Below are 22,818 nucleotides of genomic sequence, written 5' to 3' on the forward strand. Positions count from 1 at the left end.
TATATATATATATATATATATATATATATATATATATATATATATATATATGTTTGTTCATGTGTGTGTTTTATTTGATTGCGTATTTTGAAAAATGTATACTTGTATTTTACAGAACATATGCATATAACAAATAATTATTTTCGTGTAAATGTACGTGTGTATAAACAACAATTCTAAACCTTTAAACATACATATAAAACTAATATAATTCCAGGATACTTGGTAACTCCCACCGAACCAAAGGTCGGATTTTTCATAATCATAAGTCTTAAATACAATAAAAACGTAAATATTCGTTTGCTCAAAATCTTAAATCTCCATAAGTTATTCACCGTAAATTTGGAAATAACAACGTTACGTTCGAATACGCGCTTGTTTTTGTATCCTCTATTCTTTCTTTTCCATTTTTCCATCTTTTTTCTTTACTTTTTCGAACCAGACTGAGCCACAGTAACGCGTGGCCGGGTACAGATAGTTAAGAATAAAAAAAGCGTTTTCTGAATCCTTTGTTGAAAGCGAAATGAACAAAACTTTGTAACACGTGTTTTATAAAATGGCTTGAAAAAAGTTTTCAATAATATTATAAAATGTAACACAAAAATGAAGTCATGGGAAAGGTATTTAATTGTAAGGACTATAATAATACTGTCCCCTTTCAGGTAATGCAGTACAATACAAATATAAGCTAAGCCGTGCCTACTATTTATTGCCATCACCCATTCCGCTCACTCCTTTCAAGAACGTCATAAATTAAAAATCGTCAATTTTCAGTTCTGCATGTTTTCGGAATGCCCAGAAAATGTACTATATCCCAGCAAAAGTGGCATATTTTTAACACAATATTTACCCGCTACAGGGCAGAAAGTGTTGTTTTTGCATTTTGAAGAAAATGTATTTTTTAATATTTTTTTTAAAAATACTAAATATTTTTCAAATGGAGAAAAAACCTTCAAGTTTTACCTAAAAAGATCTGTTACACAGTAAAAAGTTCAGTAGGTGGCTTGATATTTATTTTTATTACATTGTATTATATTTCAAAACTTTAAAAACGTTCTCCTGAAAAATCAAGTTTTTTTATTTATGACGTTCTTGAAAGGAGTGAGCGATTTATCGGGAACAAATGTATTCAATTATACAAAACGATATATAATACGATCAGAACTCGTTGGATTTTAAAGTGATAGTTATAAAATAGATTTGCAAGTTTGGTTTGGTGAATTATATATATTTTAGTATCGAGCATAAGTGAGATTTATTCCGAATATTTCTTAGATACTTAGATTGGCATAAGGGAAAAGACCAAGGTAACATATCGCTCACCCTTTCAAGAACATCATAAATCAAAAAACTTCATTTTTCAGGAGAACGTTTTTAAAGTTTTGAAATAGAATACAATGTATTCAAAATAAATATCAAACCACTTATTAAACTTTTTACTGTGCACCAGATCTTTTAAGGTAGAGCCTGAAGGTTTTTTCTCAATTTGAAAAATATTTAGTACATCAAAAAAAAAATTAAACAAGACCTTTTCTTCAAAATGCAAAAACAACATTTTTTGCCCTGTAGTGGGTAAATATTAAGCTAAAAATATGCTTCTTTTGCTGGGATATAGTACAATTTTTGGACATTCCGAAAACATGCACAACTGAAAATTGACGATTTTTGATTTATGACGTTCTTGAAACGAGTAAGCGATATGTGGCTCAAAGAATCGCGAAACTAAAGTGGAACTGGGCAGGTCACGTGGCACGTGTGTCTGAAGATAGATGGACGAAGCAGGTGCCTGAATGGAGGCCTAGAAGCGTGAGTACGGCTCATACAAGATGGTCCGATAACATTAGGAAAGTGGCGGGCCTGCACCGGAAGAGAGTCGCGTCCAACAGACAACTGTGGAAGTCCAAGTTTGGGAGGCTTGCTCAATACTGGACACCAGAAAAGCCTGAAGTAAGTAAGTAAGTAGGTACTTCAATTTGACTAATTGATAATCAATGATTCGTTAGTATTTATTCTACCAGACACTGGATTATTCACCCTGAGGGATGATATAATTAATACGATACATAATACGTTGAGAACTCGCCGGATCTTAAAAGCGAAATTCTGGGCTTGTACATCTGTGCTTCCAGACATTCGCCCAAGTATGGGGTCGGGCGGATTCGGAAACCTGTTTGAAGCTCAGTTTGAATCGGGACACATCGCGTAGCGCCGATAAACGGCTTCTTAAACATTTTATCAGCGCAGGAACGGCGAAATATGCAATCGAAAATAATAAGAAGCGCTCCCTAAGCCACTATTAATAGTTTAGTGGATTTGGCAGGTGAACGATCCGTCTACAGTAGAGCGATATGGAGCAACGAGTCATTCACCAACCCGTATTACGTTGACTTCACCGACGTATATCTACGCGCCTAGGTGCAACGCGCTTGCTGCAAGCACTTAAACTATGAGACATTTGTCACACTAACAATTATCTACAATATTAATATCGAGTTCCCGGTGATAATTTTAGCATTTGTGTAACACGATGCGTTTGCAAACCCTGTATCAGAAAGTATACACGGTATTTTAAGCTTGCTTGAATTCTAAGACAAATTTAAGTCTACAAAACATTAAATTAATAATTACTTTTTGTACTGATATTTCTTGGTGGAGCTGCATTTTATAGAACAAAATAATAACTATATAGTTTTTTTTAAACATAAATGTTATTTGACCAGTGACCGGGTTTCGTCGTAACTGACATCACCGGTCTGATGATGTCGGTTAGACGAAACCCAGTCGTTGGGAAAAAAAAAATTTTGTGTAAATAAGTACACATATAATTATATTATTCTCTGAAATCAATAATAAAAAATAAAAGTCAGACTTTGGAGTATCAAAACTTTCAAGTTTCTAGAAACAGTCGATTTTAGGCATGCGCTCTTTTCATTTGTTGACTATTTTATGTGTAGTTTATTTCATTATTTACTCTTAAAGGTTCGCACTCTTTCTGTACTAGTTTTTTTCTCTTTGTCACTTGCCACACAATAAAATTGTTTGATAATAAATATAAAAATGTTCAGTTACTGTACAGTATATGTAGCATCTGCTGGTTCCCTATGCTACGTTTTAACACAGTACATGAGGCTCATGTACGTAGACTGTCTATGACGTATACGACGGAGAGAGCAGAAACGATTCACCCCTCTATTTTCAATTACAGATTGAATTCAGAAAACTGAAACTTGCTTTATTAAGAGGGAAAGGCTTCTTCTTTAGTTAAATAAATAAATAAAAACTAGATTTGACTCCAAAAAATAATCATAAAAAAGAAGCTTGATCATTTTGAAACCCCTCGAATAGCGAGCATATTAAATTCTCAAAAAAAACTGTTTTAAAATGTAAAAACTTTCGCTCATGATAAACGAATTTCTCGAAGCCGCATAATTTAATTATCGTGTTTTTTTTATTATTTAGTTTATCGTTTTATTTATTTATAAATAAATTTAATTTTCAATGTATGCTCACTGGGTTTTCAAGTACCGATGGCACATTTTACAAGGATTGAACAAATTACTTGTTAATTACATACATGTCTGTCGTGAGTCATTAATCATACATAACACGAACACACCACACGATCTATTTATTTATATATTAAAATAAACATAAAAAATAACTGCCAAATAACAAACTGAAATCTAGATATTGTTTTCTGTAGCTTGCGAGGTACTGCATTATCATGAGCGACTTTTGTATCATGTCATATGATGTGATAAACACTAACGTTTTTCAATGCTCAATCTTCGTTTTTTTTTTTAAACATATCGGCCACGCACTAATACATGTGATCTTAGTTTGAGAATGCATTCCCTCCGTCCCTATTCTCGCAATATATAACTGTAATATGTGGACATGTACTGCATTGTTACCCAACTGTATATAAGTACAGTGGTAATCGGTTATAGCGTCGGTTTGCGGGCGGCTATCTGACCCGCTTTATATGATCACCGCGATAAAACGAACTGTCCAAAATTATGATTCTATATATAAATTTACATTTTTACTAAATATAAATAAAAAAATCATACATAATCATTAAAAAAAACAGTGATCTCTTACTGTTTTTTTTAAAGGAGAATAGATTTTTTAGGGAGACTAATGGCATGAGTTATTCCTTAATTGATTCGGCTTAAAATACTAAATTGTTAATGGTGTTAATGGTGAAATTAATGAAATCAAGATCAACTATTTTCATTTTCTCACTTTGTAGTAAAATCTATTTGTTATTTGAGTTTTACTTTGTAAATACCATTACTTCTTAAAATCTATTGTGACACGTGCTCCGATGCATTTTGCATCATTTTCAAAAAGAAAATGATTCAGAATACATCGACACACGTGTCATAATAGATTTAAACAAATAATGGTATTTAATAAGTAACACTTAAAAAAAATCTTGATGTACCTCTAGCCATCTAATCGAGTCTCTCTATCAATCTTTGCACTTATTCTTGGTATGTTGGATCATCAACAAGTCTATGAAAATATATTTATTTTGTAAAAGTTACATTCTTTATTTCGGATCATTTTCGGTTGAATTCCCACCGAAACATTACTTCACAAGAATTTTAACGTTTAAAATGCGAAAAAATACCCGAGGTTTATTCGAATACGAGTTAAAAGAGTCGCGTTATAACCGGCTTCTACTGTATTACGATTATAAATACCGCTTTACACACACAAATGATTACGAACACACACACTTGCATATGTCCTGTGCAAGGGTGTCTAACAATTAATGTAAAAGGGGCTTGTGACGCTAAAGAGGCTGTTCATAGTCCGTTGTGTAATCAAAGCAATTAAAAGTAGAAAAAGTAATATTACAATGATAAAGTAATATTACAATTATTTAAAATGCAAATAAGTACGAAAAGTGAGAAAAAAGTACTGGACTCGTCATTTTACCAATCATATGTTAGTTTGGTACATCTAGAAAAATTAGAAATGAGTAAAGCAAATCATAAAGGCTTACCCATAATAAATAACCAATTAAATTTAACTAAAAGTCTATTTGAAAAATATTCCCATTGAGACCGACGTATACTTAACGATATGAAAAATTATGGTGGTGCGAATTAATGAAGCAACTTGTATTTAGATATAATAAACAAGGTTCCTTCTATATTTATCGTTCATAAAAATTGGCCGAGGATGAATATGGGAATTTTGATGTTCTATTCGTCATTGTCAGCTTTAAGATCGCCCTATGAGTGTATCCCTATTTTCACATAGGTAATTTGTCTTTAACTTGAGCTGTGATCTTTCCCTTTTCCCCTTTTCCTGCCTCCCGTCCCTCTTCCAGGTATTTATATTAAATTACAAATGTGAAATTTTGTAACTGGAATGGTACAAATACCTGTTTTGTGTTACTTGTTCATATAAATATATTAATCTAACTGCTAAGTAAAATTTATTTAAATAGTTAAATAAAATAAAGTAAAATAAAATAAAAATAAAATAATACTAAATCAATCAACAACATTTTGAGTGTGTCCAAATCTGGAATATCTCCAATTATAGGAGTTACGTGTAGTATAATACGATAAATAACTCGAGATTATAATTGGAGATAATAGAGAGAGACTACAATTGGAGATAATCCAGATTTGTGAACAAGTATTTGGACACACTCAAAATGTTGTAAATAAATTATCTGGTCATATTATGAGCTAAGATAATAAAATGAAAAGGATACTTTCTGGCGTTTCTCATGTATGTGATTATAATCCCGGATTCGGACCTCACATACAAAAATAAGAGTTTCTACTCAATAAAAAAGCTTCTGCGTCTCATCAATAGATGTCAATGGTAAAAATTCTAGTGGTTTTTGTACAATGTTTAATATAACTCCTAGAATTGGAGATAATCCAGATTTGTGAACAAGTATTTAGACACACCAAAAATGTTGTAAATAAATAAATCAGCTGAATTGGATTATCAGTCAGTTGATCCAATTCAAATTTAACAAGCCCAACGAGCCCCTTTTGGCAAAACCCTGTGTCTGTGCTTACTACAATGTAGAGACATATAGGTATAAAAGTGTTCCCCGACGCACGGATTCATTGAAATTCACAAGAGGGCGCTCTGATACTTGACACCAGCCTCAGCGACTTTTGATCGTATTTCGTTCATTACCTACGTAAGTCGTTGTGCTTATGTAAATCCATATGCAAGATGCATAAATTTTACGCGTAGCAAGAGAAGCGTCTGTAATTTCCTTTCATTTCTTTTGACTAATATAAAACATATTCTTTATTATTATTTAATATTATTTTTCAGTGTAGCCATTCGAAAACTAACTACAATATGTTCTCTCCCATTCCGAGAGTTCTAATATATGGCAATGAATATTGGTTGATATTTTTAGTACACTAATTAATGTCTTTAAGTCAAAATTTTAAGAGCACTTTTTGGATCTCTTGCTATGAATTTTATGGCAATTTTTAGCTTCCCTAATTTATACCAAATTAAAAAAAAAATACACTTATACGGCTGTTCCACATAGGGAGCGGATATGGTTAAAATAAATATTTTTCTTCCTCAAACCGTCATCCGCACCCGATGGTGCATAGGGCACTGCATCATATAAACGAAGTTTTATCTTGATCATTAATACACGATGGAAAGGTAATCTGCCTTCCATTTCAGGTACCAGTCCAGGGTAATATACAATAGAATAAATATTAGAGTGAAAAAATATTTATATTTATTTGACCCTCCCCCTGGGAATCGAACCAATGACTTCCAGCACGGTAACCAAGCTTGCTGATCATTACACTACGGAGGTGGATAAATAAATTTTAAAAAGATGTTTATTACATAAAAGTAAGGTGATCAGCCATGTGCTTCAAATACAGGGTGTCATATCAAAAGATGAGGAAAAAAACTATTTATTGTTGAATTATACACTGAATTATTTCGGTAGTGAATATATTCGATCACAAATGAGTTTTAAAATATACGAGTACATTAGGCTGGCTGTCGCGGCCAGTGCTGGAGGAGTATTTTTTAAGTGGGAGTATCATATGTTATAAATATATACGTAACTATTATCATTAAGTATAAGTGGAACGGTAGTTGAACCAATTCAAGTTTCAAGTGGAAGTCTTACTATTTTTAGAACTGTATAATTAAAACGATTTTTCAAATATTTAATACTTTCGGCTATGTGGCAGATGTTACGATTGAACGTGACGCTATTCTCAAACACTGAAGTATTTATGACAAAATGTCTTATTTGATAGTAAAAAATTGGAAGTTATAAAAAAGAAATTTCCATTGAAAAAAATCAAGTGAAATATTATTTGTTAATACTAATTGTGTATTTTGTAACATTAACTGTCCATATTAAGTATCTAATTGTGAACTTTATAATATCAATTGTGTATTGAAGATTTTGTTAAAAGTTTTTTTAACTCTGAAATATTATTTGCAAATAAGTACTTGTGGTGTGTTTTATAAAATAAATTTACTTTATTAACTGTCTAATATTATTCGCCTAATTTTGTATTTTGTCCGCCTCCGTAGTGTAATGGTCAGCACGCTCGGCTACCGTTCTGGAGGTCCCGGGTTCGATTCCCAAGAGGGGTAAAATAAATATAAGTGATTTTTTCGCTGTCATATTTATTCAATATTACCCTGGACTGGTACCTGAAGCGGGGGCTGATCACCTTTCCTTCATATGTAAACGATCAAGATAACACTGCGTTTATATGACGCAGTGCCCTATGCACCATTGGGGTGCGGATAAGGGTTTTATTATTATTATTAATTTTGTATTTCATAATATTAATTATCTATTTTCATTGTCCAATATTGTCTAATTTTGTATTTTATAAAATAAATTGGCGTTATTAACTGTTTTATTATGTATTATATAATATCAATTGAGTATTGAAGATTTTTTTAAAGTTTTTTTTTTAACTTGTAATATTATTTGTAAATAGGTAGGGACTAATTGTGTGTTCTATTAAATTAATTTTTCATATTTACTGTCAAATATTAATTGTCTGAATTTGTATTTTATATTATTTATTATCATTGTTAATTATCCAATATTAGATATCAAATTGTATATTTTATCTTAAAATTCATTTAATCTATTTTTATTACATTACAACCAACCATTTTAAAAATATGTTACTTCAGAATTGAAGCAATAAAAATGTGTATAGGAATTCTAGATTAATCGATTTTATTCATAATATTGTTTAATCGATAGATTTTTTTATTAGCTGCGATAGTTAAAAGAGGCGAACGTTTTAAAAATAATTTCGTTAAATGAATTTTAATTAAAATATAAAATTCGTTAATTGAATCACCGTTATTTTTCGATGAGGCAAATGCACGATGCAAGAATTTAAATTATTAAGTATATTATTTCCTACAATACAGTACACATCGATCGCTGTGACTGTACTACTCCTAAAGTACATAGCCGTGCATATATCCTGTTGAGCCAATGGAGCGAAAAAATAAAAAAAAACTCGTAAAATAGACTATGTATGCTTTATCATTTAAAAATAAATTGTGAAATTTATTAAATATTTAATTTGAATTCAATTTATTTAAAGAGAGAAAAAAGGTCAACCTAATCTTAAAGAACCCCTAGAAACTTTCAGAAAAAAAACATTTCAATTCTAAAAGGGTAATATCTTCATACTAACCCTCTGCGTACCATGCGGGTCCAACGGACCCGTTTATTTAAATTCTTATTGTAATATGTAAATTATATGGATAAAAGAATATACATAATGAAAGAGGGTTACAAGTAAAAAAAGTACCATTAGGGTTCATTGGACCCAGAACAGTAGATATCAATAGTTTTTGTTTGTGGTAGATCGAGGGTTAAAAATAAATTAATAAAATATCTTTCAAAACCTTATCAATCACAAAAAGTATTTTTATGATTAAATATATATTTTCATTATCAAGTTTTCAAATTAGATTGGGAAAACCTGATTGAAAAGTTTTTCAATATATTATATAAGTATAAAAAGAAACCTTTAATAAAAACTTGATTAAAATGAAAGATTTTTTCCCTACAAATGTGAAAAAATACCATGATTGTTTGAAAAGTGGTTTTCACGAAATAATTAATTGAATAAATTCGATCTCTTTTATTTGATCAACCGAAAACCAAATTGGAGAATGTCTACGAACATTATCAGCAAAACCCTATTAAAAAGGACTCGGTACTCCTTTTAATATGGGCTACTGGTCAAAATGAAAGCAATCACGAATTTAAATTTTTATTATTATTTAAAATTAAATAAACAGAGCAAACCAGTGGAAAATTTGGGCGGTAGTATTTTTCAAAATCTTTTGATCGGAAAATAAACGAAATAATTAATTAATGTGGATATTGTATTTACGTTGGTTCCTTTTCGGAAAATTGGTTTTCTTTCCGAATCGAATTTATTCGTGTCTAACGGAGCGTGAGACATACAATGTAAGAACTTAATCGCTAAATAAACGAAGGGAAAAAGATCATTAATACGCTTGAGATACCTGTCTATAGTAATGAAATTTTATATTTTATTCTTAAAAAAAATATATTTAAAAAGATATAGTTTTGTATGTTTAACTTAAACGTCAACGCAAATACAGGATACATTGACAATAAAGCTACAATCCGAACGATCCGTAATCCGAATCGCGCTATAATCCGAATGATTTCGCGGGTCTGATGAAGGCGAGCAATTGATGCCAATTTTAACAATTCCACTATCTGAAGCGGTTAAGGTTTCAATATAACCATCAACTAGGCTAAAGAAATCGTCTTAAATGCTAATGAATTGATGGTTTTGAGACGATTTAAACCCTTGAACACCAACTGTGGTTTGTTGGTTGAAATAAAATATCTGATTTATTTCAAGCTTTAAGAAAAATATGTATTTTTTAAATTGTTTATTTAGTTACAACATTTTAAGTGTGTCCAAATACTTCATAAATCTGGATTATCTTCAATTATCATATATCAAGAAGTTCCAAGAATTTTAGTAGTGTGGTTGTCAATCATGGGCAGAGATGGTGAATGTTAAACGTGTGTAAAGTAATCACTTAAACCATCCTATGACGGTCGTAAGCTCCGTATACGTCCAGATTTCCATATTCTTCTTCATCTATGTTGAGATGTGAAAAAATGTTTTTCATTTTGTCCCTAAATAAATATGTAAATGTTCATACACTGAATTTTTTTCATAAAACACTAAGTAATCCGAACGATTTCCTCATCCCACTGCATGATTTACGTTCGGATTAGCCAGCTGGTATCTACTGCAATACTAATGTCTAGTAGGAGGTGTACAAATCGAATATAAAACCCATAAGAAATCGACAGTATATTTATATTATTTTTTGACATCTCATCAAAGATGAAGAATAATATGGAAGTCTGGACATTTACGGGGCTGACGACCGTCACAGGCTGGTTTAAGTGATCACTTTACACACGTGTAACATTCAGCAATTCTGCCCATTATTGACAACCACACTACTCAAATCTCGGAAGTTCTATATATATATATGAACCAAGTTAGAAACCTTGTTCTTGAATCACTACAACTTCACTAGAGACATGTATTGGTGAGATATAAAGAATATTTTTACTAAGCAGAAACTCTTATATTAGTATTTGTATTGTCAAACAATAATATGAAAATAACTCCTGTAAATGGAGATATTTGGAAGTATTTGGACACACTCAAAATGTTGTGACACTATATTTCTTTATTTATTGGAATTTAATTATTTTTTATTGATAGTGTTGTATGTGCATTCAAAAATAATTATTAAAAAAAACATCGACCGGTCCGAGACTTCTCCGCCCCCCGATCATGAACAATTTGGATTTCTAACTATAAAAAAACCCGATAGTTTAGCGGGTAGGTAAGGTTATAAAACCGGTTTGTTCTATTTTTATACTAAATGTTTTTAAAGATGATAAAATACAAGAATTAATTTCTATGACGTATAATATACGCTTGAAATCAATAGATATGAGAGTTTTTCTTTTTGTCCGCGGATTGGACTAGAATTGACAGTGATATTTCAAGGACGCGTTACGTTTATAAGCCACATTTCGTTACACGAGAGAGAAGAAAGATATAACGCAGAGAGAAGGGGAAAGAGAGCTATACATTCGATATAAAGAGAATGTTGTAGATGCGCATTTCAGACGCTATATTCGAGTGTGAACAAACCCAATGAATTGACAAAAAAAAACGGAAATACAAGAGATGCATTTTTTTCTCGTACCACAAAAATATCAAATTCATATTTAATGAAAAACAAAACCATTATTATCAGTATTACCAATCGAAGCACCAATCAATCACAGTGTAAATATTGAAATGTAAACGGAATATTTTTGATGCAAATTTAGTAGTGTATTTATTTTGAGATGCCCTCTTTCCCTGTTCTCACATTAAATCTCTCTTATTATTTGTCTTTTATTTTACTTGCTACAAATTTTTCTAGCTATGGGGATGGATACAATCATAGAATTATGGACGTATTAATTTTATTTTATTATTCCCATTACTTGGATATTTTTACTACCGCGACTGCGTCGTTAGATGACATCACCGCTGTAGCACTACATTCGAGATGTGTTTATTAGAGTTAACGCAGGATACTCTTTGTAATTTCCTGAACATAAGGTAATAAATATCTAACAGGAGGCATTCTAATTGGTTCCGCGGTTCAAATTGCAGAATAGTGTTAAAATAAAAATAATACACAGTGACCTTGAATATACCGCTACGAGCAACTATCAGTACTTTTGTATTTTTTTTCCAACATATTATGTCATAAATTACAATGCAGGTAGGTATGCGAACAAAATATTTTGGGAGAATTTCCCAAGGGCACTTCGTTTATATTCGGTCAGTTAAATGCACGAATATGCTCGATTTAACATACGATGACAATTTGAAACGAAAATGACACAATCCGGCTTAGAACAGACGAGGTGACGGTCACGCAATTTCTAACTATCTAAACTTACTTTGCTTAGCCGCAGGGGTACGCAGAGAGAATAGAATGCCACATCAATCTGTCTTTGCAAACAAAAAGTCTACGTCATTTCCACATTCATGCATGTCCTCATACATACACGCTGATAATACTGACTCCTCACCTCACCACGTCCAAGTATTTGAGATACTCGATCACGCCAGGGTTTTCTCGTTCTTCCTTTGCTCCCAATTTCAACTACAATCACCTTATTGTTTTATATCGTTCTCTCCTCACTCATTCGTTCCACATGTCCAAGCATGTCGAATTTTAACAGCATTCAGTCTTCTTTCATCTTTCTTTTCTTCGCTGCTATTTCCAACTGCATTCGTCTCACAAATTAGTTTATAGTTCTTCTTCACTCATTCGATGCATGTACTCTTCCTAAACCATTTCAAATCTCAATTCACCTTTATAAATTGTATCGACAACTCTTATTTCAGCCTTGCATTCTTTTCTTATATCACCATTCAACATCTATCATTTAGTCAAGGAACCATGAACCAAGCTAGGACACAAAATGCCAAACTCTCTTCCAGTGGAACGGAAGGTGTGTTGACGACAGTCAACAATCCGACTCTCCTGAGGAGTTTTACGTTGTTTCCTTTCAGCAACGAGTAAATGCTAAGATGTTCCCGATTGACTCTTACTAGATTATCCCTTATTCCCAACACAGATTAAAATATAAAAAAATTAAGCTATAAAAAATAAAAATCCACTTCTTCTTCAAAACCTTATCAGCACCCCATAAGGCACTGAATTGATTTTTAACACTATTATCTTGATTGTTAACACATGAAAGAAAGGTGATCAGCCCTCCGCTTCAGGTACCAGTCCAGGGTAATAATGAATAAATACTCGCATTAGATTGATAAAATAACTTACATTTATTTGACCCCCCCTGAGAATCGAACCCGGAACCTCCAGACAATAGTCGAGCGTGCTGACCATTACACTATGGAGGTGAAAATCATTTTAATGATCCATAAACCTTGTACATAATAAGCAAGGTAATTAATAAATGCTACTCCCATCTATAAAAAAAATCTATCATACGTCGAACATCTATCATTGGCATATCATGCGACTTCAATATGAAGTTTCGGCGTATGTGGCAATTTAAGTTTTTGTAATGAAATTGCAGAATGCGCTACCGCAACTGTTCCAAACAGTCGGCGTATAACATATCTCCCGGTTAAGCCGGGAGATACATTGACCGCTTGGAGCAGTCGTGGTCTGGTCATTCTACCAACTGCAGAATGGCCGTGACCTCGACTGCTCAAGTCAATGTATCTCAAGGCTTACACTTAAGCCCTCAGCGTCATATTCGGGAACTAAGCATCACAGAAATTTGCTCTCGCATCCATGAAATTATTCAAAATTAAGCATTGCGTAAAAGGGGGAATCCGCAAATGCCTAATTCAGAAAACGATCGGTCGCGTGAATGGTCAGCCGTGTCTCCACGCAATTTATTTTATTTAGAGTATATTGTATATTGGAATTAGATTTTTTTAGTGTTGTATAGTAACTTGGCGAATAATTATTATTATCATTTTATTGGCCTATTACCTTTGATGCTTTTTTTTATAACCATATATATATTTCGAAGAAAAACTTATTTATTCAAAACAAAATGGTGTTTTCTGAAAAAAAAAAACAATTACGTCAATTTTAACCTGAGTTTAGAGAAAATTGTGTTGAGGGTTTATTGATTACATGTTAATTTACTATTGCTTAGGTCTATTCTTAAGGCTATTGAGAAATACGAAAATTTATCGCCCTGGCGTCATTATACACACTGATAAATTCTGATGACAAAACAATTTCTTTAAAAAAATACTTTCGCAACCCGTAGTACTTCAGCTGTTCATATATAGCGTGCAACATCACATCTACAACGGCATATGCTAGACACTTTCTTATTGTATATATTTGTATCGTGGCATCGAAATGTACAGACCTCTTTCTCCTCCTCTCTATGTTATAGCGTTTTTCTCTCTCGTGTAACGAAACATGCGTAATAAATTAAAATTTCACTCTCGATTACTGTCCAATTATCAAATCGCCACTTGAAAAGTTCTAGTTCAACAATAATAATAAATAAACAAGACGTTTATCATTCAACTAATGTGAATGCTGTAAAACTTTCGGCGTCAGTGCTGGAGATTCATACAAAAAACGTGGTAGAATACACCGTTAGAATGTGTAACGTAAATAATGACATACGTACCTCCAGAAATAAGCTAGATGATAAGTATTCGCGGCATTGAACTTCCTCAACACGTAACAACTCTTTATTTATGCAATATTTATTTATAAGTTTCGTTCAGCGGTGTGCGTGTTGCGTAGACCAATGCGCAGTGTGCAAAAGTGTGTACATTGTATCATAAAACTAGGTGAATACGATAAAGATGTAATGCTGCTACGCGCAATACACCGCAAGATTCGAGCAATTGTGGAATATGATTACACGTAACTAATTTCACAAAATTTTTAGTTATTTTTACATTTTTACATCACATCAACATAGATGGAGAAGACTATGAAACTCTGGGTATTTACAGGGCTTAAGACCTAGACTTATGGTCAAATGCGCTGTAAATACCCAGATTTTAATACTTTTCTTCATCTATGTTGATATCGCTCACTACTTTCAACAACGTCATATATAAAAAAAACTTGATTTTACAGGAGATCGTTTTTTATGTTTAAGAATATAATGAAATGTATTAAAAAGAAATATCTAGCCACTTTTTGAACTTTTTACTGTGCAACAGATCTTTTTAGGTAAAATATTTAGGATATTTAAAAAAATAAACAATACCTTTTCTTCAAAATGCGAAAACAACACTTTCTGCCCTGTATCGGGTAAATTTAATTTAAAAAACATTTCGCTTTTGCCGGGATAAAGTACATTTTCTGGGCATTCCGAAAACATGCACAACTGAAAATCTACGTTTTTTTTTATATATGACGTTGTTGAAAGGAGTGAGCGATTTGTCAAAATGGAACTTTATTCCAAATTTTGATTTCGTCCAAATATTTGTTCACAAGTCTAGGTTTCTCTCCTCTTAGGAGTTATTGTCAGTTAGGAGTTATTTTAGTGTGAAATAATCTGGTCAAATTATAAGTTGCAAAAAAAATTAAAATCAAGTTTCCAGGCGTATCCTAGTATGTAAAATAATCCAGTAAAATAATTCGAGAAGGACCTTACATACATTTCATTAAGAAGGTCTCTGCTAATCGGAAAACTAACTCAACCATAGATGGTGCCAATGAAGTAGCATGAGCAAGAAGGTATCAATTGAAATACAAATATATCTTTCAAATTTCGAGTAGTTTGATTGACAATTATAGGTAGAATGGTAAGTAATGCACGTGTGTAAAATGATCACTTTAACCAGCCTATGACAGTTCGAGATCCGCATTCTTCTTCAAATATGTTATGTTGAGCTATCGATATAAATAACTTCGGTTAGTTTAGCTTCCGAAACTAGTAGTCATTAATAAACTCAAGTGGTAAAAAAAAAGTGTTTCCTTAATCATTTTAACTTCTAAGTGAATACAAACTCATAATTTGGGAGTAAACATTTTGCCCTTATACGAGTAAGATGTTTGAAAACGACACGGAATGCATTGAAATACGTGTCATAATAGATTTTAAGAATTACCAAGTGAAATTCAAATTTAAAATAAAATGTTTACGTTTTAATGCTTGTTTTCTTGGTAAAATTTTATATTTAGTTATTATCTGTCTTCTCAAAGCGGCAGTACTTATTTGTTTACGGTTCGTATTATATATGTGCCGCTGAGATCTTGCTCCATCTCTTCTCCGAAGGGCCACAATGCCGGGTTGACAAAAATAAACAGTCGCGTCTCGCGCTCAGTTACATACACGTATGTAGAAACGGAATTCTCGACATGTCGCTCACTCCTTCCAAGAACGTCATAAATCAAAAATCGTCAGTTTTCAGTTGTGCATGTTTTTGGAATGCCCAGAAAATGTACTATATCCCAGCAAAAGAGGCATATTTTTAACTTAATATTTATCCGTGACAGGGCAGAAAATGTAGTTTTTGCATTTAGAAGAAAAGGTATTCTTTAATTATTTTTTTAAAAAATATTAAATATTTTTCAAATGGAGAAAATACCTTCAGATTTTACCTAAAAAGATCTGTTGCACAGAAAAAGTTCAATAAGTGGCTTGATATTTATTTTTATTACATTGTGTTATATTTTGAAACTTAAAAAACGTTCTCCTGAAAAATATTTTTATTTTATTTATGACGTTCTTGAAAGGAGTGAGCGATCTATAAATCACAGTCCTCATCCTTCGTCCAACCTAGACGAGACGGTGCATGGAGGAATCTTCCCCGCTCGTATTCATAGTCGACTGGCGAATCGGCATCCAGACAATGGGGAACACGCGAATATTACTTTATTTTTAATTCAAGTCTTACTTGGTGAATACCATAATTCAGTGTTCCGCAAACTTTTTATATTCAAGGTACACCTACCAAATGAAGAAATTTCAGAGTTGCATATTTGCCATATAATGGTAACATATTTAACATATTATGTTAAATGCGAAATGTGAACCTACTTAATTGAGCACAGGCAATAAAAATTTGGAAGAATTGTGTTATTTTCACAAAACTAGACCTTTTTCCGCGGCACACCAACTAATAAGCACGGTAGCCCACTTTGTGTGAACAATGCCATAATTCATCAAGTAAAACTAATAGAGAGATATTTACCAAGTAAAACTTTAATTACAAATTGATAAATATTACTATATTGTGGATGCCAAATCATTTAGTGTTTTTTTTTAATGTTAACCGAAAAAAATCATGTCATATTATATTGCATTCTTACGACGCAGATTAAGTGTAAACATAGTTACAATTTTGACAGTTATAGTATTGAAGGCCCGTGTATTTATAGGTTTTACGACCTGACATAGGCTGGTTTAAATGATTACTTTATACACGTGTAAAATTCATGATTGATAACTATACTACTCAAATTTCGGAAATTGTAAATGTCCTTGAAATGGCACCTTCTGTCTCATGTGAGTTCTCGGCTTCATCTATGGTATAGTTATTCAAATAACTCAAAATCAAATTTGTGAACAAGGATTTGGGCACACTAGATTCTGAATAGTAACATATTTTTAAAGCTGTGTGTTCAATTTCTCGATGTAACTAAAAAAAAAAGAACGCCCTGATTAGTAAGGTAGGATGGGCAATCGTTGTGTTCTTATATGACACTTAAGTGATGTTGGGTAGGCAATGATTTTCTGCCTTTATAGAGCGTACGCCCCTGTTAATAGTTATGTCTCCTATTTAGCATACACTTTCTGAATTCCGTTCACATGTCCATTACACATGTTTATATTTTCAGCCACATTCGTCGCGACATGGTTCTCGATCTTTAATTACAAAAATACGGAATATATAAAAAAACGCATGTTTTTATCGTTAAAATAAAATTATCAGAATGCTTGGTAGTTTTTTTATTGTTTTATTTAAAAAATGTGTTGGTGGGTAGCGAAATTCTTTCGAACCGGGAAGATGTTGAAAGATACCGATGAAAAAGTGAAAAAATATCGATAAAACCATTTCGATTTATTTTTGTTTTTCATCGATTATTTTAGAATGCGCCTTAGTGTCGGCGTTGACTAAGCTACATTATCTTATATTTTATACAATGTGTTTTTGTGTATTCCCACGTATATCTTTTACATACGTAAATACAAAACGTACGTATATACAATCATTCGCCGAGCACGTTTCCTTGTCTTTTTATTGTAGAAGTGTGGCGATCTTGAAAATTAAATCTGTAAATCATTTATTTATGTACATCATTGTTTTAAATAAAAAAAACATACAAAAAATGTTTATCTTGTGGGACAGTATAATAAAGCACCCTATAAATTAATAATGTAAATGTTCGTTTCTTCAAAAACATAAATCTCCTTAATTTATTCACCGTTTGCATAGAATTTTTGAATGGTAAAATATTTTTTTACAGCAATGGCAACGCCATTTGTTTAACGTAAGAGCATCACACGCAATAGTATCCATTACTCATGGCTGACAACATGCTGCTAGATAGCTGCTGTCACGAATAATTTTTAATTGTTTTTTATCATTTTACAAGCATTGCGATATTAAATATATTTCAAATTTGTCCTATTTTTTTTTCTCTCTTATCAATTTGATCACACTGATTCAAAGCAAAGCGCGACATAAAAAATCTCATAATGTTTTAATGATTTTATTTTTGAAAATTACATACTTATAATAAATATGTCTATTTAAATGTAAAAATTGTCCTGAAGTTTGTTTTTCAAATACGCAGAATTTCAAGTCAGGTTTGAGGACCTTCAATCGTTTTTGGTGACTCCCCTTAGAAAACTATTCAAATAATCCTCTCCGAAATGTAGCGTTTACATGTGGACGAACTTCTTCGTAATTCTTACGTTTAAAATATATATTTTTTAAATTTCTTACTTTGCCTCATTCCGAAGTTTATAAAGAAAAAATAAATTTCATTAAAAATATTCATCATATAAATCATGAAAAAAGGGTAGTAATGCATATGTCTGTGCATTTCATCTGAAGTTATTATATGGGACATAATTTACTTTTACCGTTACATATCGCTCACTCCTTTCAAGAACGTCATAAATCAAAAAACTTGATTTTTCAGGAGAACGTTTTTAAAGTTTTAAAATATAACACAATGTGTTAAAAATAAACATCAAGCCAATTATTGAACTTTTTACTGTGCGACAGATCTTTTTAGGTAAAACCTGACGGTTTTTTCTCCATTTGAAAAATATTTAGTATATTAAAAAAATTAATTAAACAATACATTTTCGTCAAAATGCAAAAACAACATTTTCTGCCCTGTAGCGGTAAATATTTAGTTAAAAATATGCCTCTTTTGCTGGGATATAGTACATTTTATGGGCATTCCGAAAACATGCACAACTGGAAATTGACGATTTTTGATTTATGACGTTCTTGAAAGGAGTGAGCGATATGTTACACAAAGTATATAATACATACTCAGTGGTGTATAATGAACCTTGAACGCGGACCGTTTTCACTACTGTATATTAAACATTTTATTTCATTTAATTGATGATTCACTAAAATAAATAATATCTCAAATATCTAGACATATGCAATTTAATATATGTTAAAAAGACATGTGTAGAAAAACATTATCGGTAGCTGGTTTTGTGAATATTAGTTGAAAAAATATTAGTTGCAAAATTACAAGCAAATGGAAACCAAACTCGGGATGTGCATGTGTATTAGTATTCAATCTACGAAAATACAAAATGATAAGCAATCGGTAATTAGACAACAAAAAAAATATACACGAAAAAATCACATGTACCAAAGGTATTATATTATTTACATATGTATGTGCATAAGTCGTTGATATAAAGACAGACGACTTATTAAGCGATTTGAAATAAGACAACTAAATTATAAACAACAATATCACAGTTCGGTACTAAAGATGTCCATGTTTAAAAGTGTTATATATATATATATATATATATATATATATATATATATATATATATATATATATATATATATATTATACGTAGGGACAAAACGATAAGCAATCGGTAATTAGACAACAACAACAAAAATACTACTAACTCTCTGGTAGACGTTACAAATGGGTATATTAGTAGTAGTCTGATTCGCGCATAAACGAAGAGGAAAATTGAAATTGAAACTATTCGGTAATTATATTATTATATTATTTATAATTATATTTAAAAAGGTTTTTTTTACTTATTAATTCAAAGTTAGATATCTAAAGACCTACTTTTAACGTTTATAAATTTTGTTTTGATTCAGTTGTCGCTAAGTTGAATCAAAATTAAACTTATTATTATAAGGCACAATAAGAATAAGGTAATTTTTTTATGTATTTTTATAAAGTTATTTTTTTTAAAATCGTTTGCAATCTCTTTTATGTATTTATATGAATTAATTAAATTTTTAGTATGAGTTCTAACATTCTCTTAATTTGAGAATAAATAATTTCCAAACGTTTTTCTTCTTAAGGTCAAATATTTAGAAGAATACAGTTTTTTTATTTATATAATTGCAAGTATTATGCAAAGGATATTGAGCTCACTAGAAATGCAGTAATGTGATCATTTAAATTTTGTTATTCAAAATTTTTAATAAAATATTACCGAACGCATCTTTTAATCATAATATTTATCCCATTTATTTATTTTTTAAATTTCGAAATTCTGAAACTTTGCTGATAAATTACATTTTATGTTAAGACTTTAAAATAAATTTAAAGCGTTTTCCTAATATTTGTCTAAATTACGTGAATCTCGCTCAATTGAAGTTAATAAATCGTGTCCTTGGCCAAATATATCTTCCTAAAATTGTAACAAAGAGGATCGCAACTCACTATTTTTATCCATATAGCTTTTAACATAAACTTTTTAGGTAGAAATGATATACAGGTGTCCCTCATATCGTAAATTTATTCGTACCGCGTTATATCGAAACCGTGTAAAAGAGGCTTTGAAATAATATAAATCATGTGTACCGTGTTAAATCGAAATCAAGTCTTAAGGTGTAAAATTATATAATAATTGAAATTTCATTACAATATGACTTTAAAAAGAAAAAGTAAGTTAACTCGATGTTTTTAATCAAAGACAAAATTTAAACATGAAAAACAACAATATGGAGAAATACAAAAAAAATATATATTTTTTTTTAATAATAAAAATTATTAATTTAATTAATAGAAACGTCTTAGTAGGATCACAAAATTATTTTTCTATATCACTCTCACCAGAAATTAAAGTAAATCTTTTTTTTTTCTTCTGAATGTTGGTTACACTCCTTGTCCCTAGTTGTTTCTCCATCATTACAAAAATATTTGACGTCGCTACGTCGCTACAATAAACAGTTTGTTTGGATCTTACAAATCTTTAAGAATTTATCCATAAGAAGCTAAAGAACTTTGAAATTCTCTTTTAATTTTTCCGCTACGTACTACTGAAATATTTTTTTTTTAGCTGAAGCTATTCTTTCTTGCAGAATAATTAAATTTTAGTAAGTAGCTATTGCTATTGAAATAAAATCCAGTTGGGAATTTTCCTAGTTGAACGAATTTTTAATTATTTTTAAATCGTGTTGTGTAAACTGTGTAGTACTTAATTTAGAAAAATTTAGAATTTAAAATAGTCGCAAATTTTGTACCGTGTAATATCGAAACCGCGTTTTACATGTACCGCGTTATATAAAGGACACCTGAATTTTAAAAAAATTATAAAAAACGATGCGAAAATTCGATAAACACAAATCAATTTTTGTTTACGCACTAGTATAAAAGTTCTTTAAATAAATTTTTTAAATTAGTGGGTAAATCTTAACTTAATTTTTAAGTTCTAATTTTATGCATATATCATTTATTTATAAAAAGCATTTGTGAAAAGATATATGTATGAAAATACTACGTTACGTTCCCCTTTGCTAAAATATAAAGGTATTGTGAGCTCTTCGAAGTATATAATATAACCCTATTACCATACTTAACATTCGGTGCTCGGCCATGCGATCAATCAGATTACACGTGGATATTGAAGGTTAGAAAGGAGTACCAAGTATCTAGAGTTAGAATTAGTTGCGTGATGCAAATGCGGATAGGTCTCGAATTAGGTGGTAATTTTAAAACTGGTCAACACTATTTTAGTCAACGTGAATTTTGTTCTTGTACCACTAACGAGTACCGGATCTTTATGATCTGTTCAGATATTGTGACTGAGTTACCGGATCTCAATTTCGATTGAATCTCATCGTTCTCATCAGTGATCTCCTAGCTTTTATACCCAATTACCCTAATAATGAAATAACCACTTATTTTACTTTTGGTTTTTAAAGGAAAATATATACTTGGCGTGTTCATTCATACTTAGACTGACGTCATAAATCTAAATATGCTTTATTTAGAAGTTACTTGTCTGGGTCCACTTCAAAATATTCACCTTCCTGACCCACACACTTATCCCAACGGTGTTTCTCTTTTTGGAAACACTCCTGAAATGCTTCTTTTTTGTTTACTTCAGTTCTTTCGTCGCATTTGCCTTAATCTCGGGAATCGTTGCAAATCTTTTTTTTCAAAGGTCTTTTGGTAAATTTTAGTTTGGGGAACAAGAAGTCAGAAGAAGCGTGATCAGGTGAGTGGATGGATAGGGAGGAACAATGATTGAGTTTTTGGCCAAAAAGTCAAGAATTCTGAAATTGAAACTGAGTTTCCGATCATGTTTCAGAAATCGCGAGATTTTGACAAAACGGTCGATCACTGTTCTTCCTCATCCACCCTAATCACATGATCTGGCTCCTTCTGACTTTTCTTGTTCCCTTAAACTAAAACACCTTTGAAACGAAGAAAATTTGACATGATTTCTGAGATTAAGGTGAATGCAACGAAGGAGCTGAAGGAAATCACAAAATAAGCGTTACAGGACTGTTTCCAAAAGCGAAAACACCGTTGGATAAAGTCTATTTCGTTTTATTACGTCAGTCTACGCATTAATTGAAAAGGCCAAGTAAAATGGTGGTAAAATTTACGATTATTTTCGTCATAAGGGTAAGCGGTTAAAAAAGTTTGGATATCTCTGATGTGAACGATGAGATTTCAAAAGAAGATATTTTATTTCTGGATTTGAATTGAAATTAAATGGGA

The 22,818-nt window shown here is 31.3% G+C and overlaps 1 protein-coding gene across 3 annotated transcripts in view; it reads right to left on the bottom strand.

Moving 5' to 3' along the window:
- LOC148305038 (thyrotropin-releasing hormone-degrading ectoenzyme-like) overlaps window positions 1-22,818 on the bottom strand; it is a 64,816-nt gene that overhangs the window by 18,305 nt on the left and 23,693 nt on the right. The gene's annotated exons all lie outside the window — the stretch shown is intronic.

The sequence above is a fragment of the Brachycentrus maculatus genome, unplaced genomic scaffold, assembly GCF_059751285.1.
Source record: "Brachycentrus maculatus isolate JH-2025_06_01 unplaced genomic scaffold, ASM5975128v1 h1tg000292l, whole genome shotgun sequence".
Lineage (NCBI taxonomy): Eukaryota > Metazoa > Arthropoda > Insecta > Trichoptera > Brachycentridae > Brachycentrus > Brachycentrus maculatus.